Below are 4,568 nucleotides of genomic sequence, written 5' to 3'. Positions count from 1 at the left end.
TACACTGCATTAGCTAACAAATACACAACTTTCGTCATGCACACGAGGCATCTAATTGTCAATGGAGGTAATTTTCCAAGCGTGTATTATGCTGAATTATACTAAAAAGCAGATAGTATTTCAAAATAACTAAATAATAGAAATGGGAGTTATTTAGTTACTACAAAGTCAGTCTTAAACGTCGAACTAGCACTTTGATAAATATACTTTTTTAATCCGCCTTACTATAAATAAATACTTCTCATTGAACTACCCATAATAAATATATCAACAATAAATATTAGTTACATAGGAAATAACCACTATTGTGGAATTTTGTTTATAATATACTATGTTATGCAATGATCCGGATTCAATATTGTACATATTTACAAAACCAATTTGAGATTAATGGGTTCATTATTTACTACGCTGATATAATTAGGAAGGTTTATAAGTTATCCGGAAAGACTTTACGACTTCAATCAGTGTAAAATAGTGCAGTCTAGAGTATTTAATTTTTAAACAACCACCGCAATATCAAAACATTTTGTTTATTGACACTAACTAAACATCTTAGCCTAGAAATGTGTAGACATTGTCTTATATTCTAGTTATATTCTAAATAATAGGAAATTAATTGAATTTATGTATATTTAATACTTTTCAAAACTTAGTTTTCCCATTTTTGGATCGACAAGTTTATACACAAATAAAACTCGATAAAAATACCTACAGACATTATAAGTATTTAAGAACAAACATAATTTTTATCAAATCTAAGATGTATATCGCTTTTTTGTAAGTTTTTATGTTTATAAACTGCTCAAAGGTCTTTTATAAACCAGATGTAAATTTAGGAACACTTATATTGCTGAAGGCATAACATTTTTGTTGCACTGCCCCTAGACTCGACATTGAAATTATGTTTTTGATCAAGGTGCACACAAAATGGTGATGCCTCGTACATTAACGGTAAAAAAAATTATTTTCGTCAAAAATAGCATTTCTCCCTTATTTGGAGGGTTTTAAAATGCGTAACCTATGTAGTACAGTACGAATACCTTGATTTCACAAAGAGAGAGCCTCTGTGGTGGGAGTGGGGGTAAAAAGGTCGCAGGCCGATAGGGCGGTCACAGCTGACAGTGAGGAGGAAGGAACCGGCGTGTTCGGGGAAGAAAGCGGCGGAGACGACTACGTACTGGCCCGCCTTTAAGGAACAGCGCCGCTCCACCGATAGGCTGTTTACGTAGATCCCTGAGTGATCGACAGGTGGGACACATAGGAAATACTCAGCATCCAGCCTATCTGGCTTAGTTTCTGCCTGGTTTTTTGTTTAACAACAACGTAATATTATACTATAGCACCAATAACTTATTTAAAATCCACAATATTACAATTAACTATAGTTTACTTATTGTGGCTACGGACGTATGTATATATTAATCAATACTTATAGCTCACTATACACCGTGTCCCAAAAAAAACTGAACAACTTTATTAGATTGTAATTATTTTAATAACACACATATAAAAGAATTTTTTGATTTAAAGTAACACGCATAATCTTAAGTTATTTTGGGTACAACCTTTATTTGTGAACCTCAACATGGTTTCCATTGTTGGCAAAAAGATAGTCGATTCGGCTATCTAACTCTGCCCACACTCGATGACGCATTTCCTCATTAATTTTGGAAAAGGCCGTGATAATCCTTAGTCTCAATTCTTGAATGTTTAACACTTTAGACTTGAAAACCTGGTCTTTTACAAATCCCCAGACAAAAAAATCACATGGTGTTATGTCTGGGGACCGTGGGGGCCAGGCTATGGAACCACCGCGCCCAATCCACCGACGAGGGAAAGTGTCATCAAGTGATTCTCTTACAAATAAGTTCCAGTGCGGAGGGGCACCATCTTGTTGAAAAAAAAACGTTGGGCTGTAGGTCTTCTAGCTGTGGGTAAGCGTAGTTTTCTAGCATGTCTAGATAAATGTTACCATTAATTGTTTTTTTCATTGAAGAAAAACGGGCCAATAAGTCTGTCATAGGAAATAGCACACCACACATTTAACTTGGGACTGTCTCGAACATGTTCCCGAACTTGATATGGTCTTTCTGTACCCCAAATACGCACGTTATGTTTATTCACTTTTCCACATACATGGAACGTGGCCTCATCAGAAAACACTACCTTCTTTAGAAAGTTCTCATCAGCAGTTAAACGATCAAGCACAGTAACTGCAAAGTGTTTACGTTTAAGTTTGTCATCTGGAGTAATTTGCTGCAAAATTTGCAGCTTATAAGGTTTCATTTTCAAATTTTTCTTTAAAATTCTTTGAACACTGGATTTTGATAAATTTAACTCACGTGCTGCAGTGCGAATAGATTTTTGAGGACTCCGTAGAAATGTTTGTTGCACGTTCTCAATAGCTTCATTTGGCAGTTTAGGCCTACCATTGTTTTTTGAATGTTTTATGCTGCCAGTTAACATGAACTTATCATACCAGGCTCGAATGCTGTTCCTTGATGGTGGATGGCGACCATAGCGTGTTCTAAACCTTCTTTGCACTACAATATCTGATTTGGTTTCAATGTACCACTCAACACACTGCGCTTTCTCCTGTGCATTCATAGTGACTGCTTTATTGTAGGTTATGTTTTGGGGTTAAGCAGTTTGAGCAAACAACAATGAAACAGCTGATCTTTACAACTAACATTAAAAAAAACTTTATAAACTCTACCTTCATGTGGTCATGCTTATAATAATCTAAATTTAACTTTGCGGATTTTATTAGGCTTTAAAGTTGTTCAGTTTTTTTTTGGGACGCACTGTATAGCCCTTTAAGTTAAAACTAATTAATTGCAATCGTCATTAATATATTTAAGTTAAGTGGCCGTTATAGGTTAGTAACAGGAAAGTATTGCTTTGTTCTCTTGAAATCTATGTAAAATATTCCGAAATAATTTACAAATTTTACAATCATAAATATGAAGTGAAATAAATAGTTCCTAAAAGTGAAATATTTTAAATTACGAATCATCGTATAATACTTATTTTGTCAACAACGGTTTTTTTATTGACGGAAGGTTGGTTGAGTCGTGGATAGTAAAATGTATATTATTCTGGCCACAAATATTAATCTACACGTAAGTAAACTTAAAAAAAGAAGTAATCCAGTTTTCTAACTGTAAAAAGGTTCTATGGTGTTATTTTTATATTTATCTACACAAGTGATAACTAATCTATTTAGTTACAATCGTCGGACATTGCAAATCTTCGGTGTCTGGCCTTTTTACAGAGATTCTGAGTTCTCCAAGAACCCAACCTAAGAAATAATTCGGCCTCCAAATGACATTCATACAATATTGACATATCCGGCTTCAAGATGATAATAGTCAGAATTTCTGACTACAGAAACCCTTTTGAAAGAGTCATCAGGGCTCTAGACGCTTAATTTATCTAGACGTATAATCCACTGAAATTTTCAAAACTTTGGAAGCTTCAAAGATAGCAAATCTTACATTTCGACGGACTACCTTCACAAGATAGCACATAGCTTCTGAGTCATTTTACCTTAACAATTTTTGTTCATTATAAAGCTACCATCATCAAATCATCCGGCCACTAAGAAACCTGGGCTATTTTTCTAGGTATCTGATTAATTTCAATCTTTAAAATCTTAGTGACTACAGGAGCTTTCAGTATATGACAATTCCATTTAGTTGGAACTCCTAAATGTTACAAGCTTTTACAGGCTTTCGATCTATAGAGATTTCTGCTCACTGGTAGACCCCGGTTAGTAAAATCTACTTTATGTTGGAAAACTTGGGCCTCTGAAAACTTTCACTTAATAGAAAGATTAATCTTGCAACAGCAAAATGTCTCCAATTGCATGCGAGTTATTATGGGCTGTAATCCGCCTAAAAGTAAATGTCTTAAGAAATATAATAATTTATGTTCCATTTAAACGTAATTGATGTATGTACTGTATGATAATAGCTTAGCGGTGACTTAACAATGCTAACTCCAAGGGTAAACATTATTGCAATAATGTTTGTAAAATAAGTGCCATTTGTATTTACACTCTTGCGGTAATTATTTAGTACTTTGGAAATTGCACATAGCCTATAGTTAAATTCTTTTTTTTTTTCAAATTATATTCATGACGATAGATAATTTGAAATATAAGAATTTGTCTGGCATTTACCATCTTTAATTTCACATTTAATAATACCTATCTTCTCATTCTCTTAAAGCGCCTTATTATAATAAAAAGAGCTGTGTAAAAGTCTAAAACTCATCCGTAATTTGTATATTAAATCACCCATATTAGCGTACGTAAATTATTTGGGGAATTATACATAAAATAAGCAGTTCAATTACTGGTTATACTTTCGTTGATGCAAGGCCAATTTGGTTACCAATATCGGGAAAAGAACACACAAGTCAAAAGAAATAATGAATTTTAAAGAAATGTCAGCCGATAAATTATAATACAAACTATTAGATGATAAAACACATTACTCAAGAAGGGTTTCCCTCAAGCCAGCCCACAAACAATAGCCATAAGTTAGTTAAATATAAAAAAC

Source organism: Homalodisca vitripennis, chromosome 8 (genome assembly GCF_021130785.1).
Source record: "Homalodisca vitripennis isolate AUS2020 chromosome 8, UT_GWSS_2.1, whole genome shotgun sequence".
Taxonomy (NCBI): domain Eukaryota; kingdom Metazoa; phylum Arthropoda; class Insecta; order Hemiptera; family Cicadellidae; genus Homalodisca; species Homalodisca vitripennis.
This window is presented reverse-complemented; position numbering follows the sequence as displayed.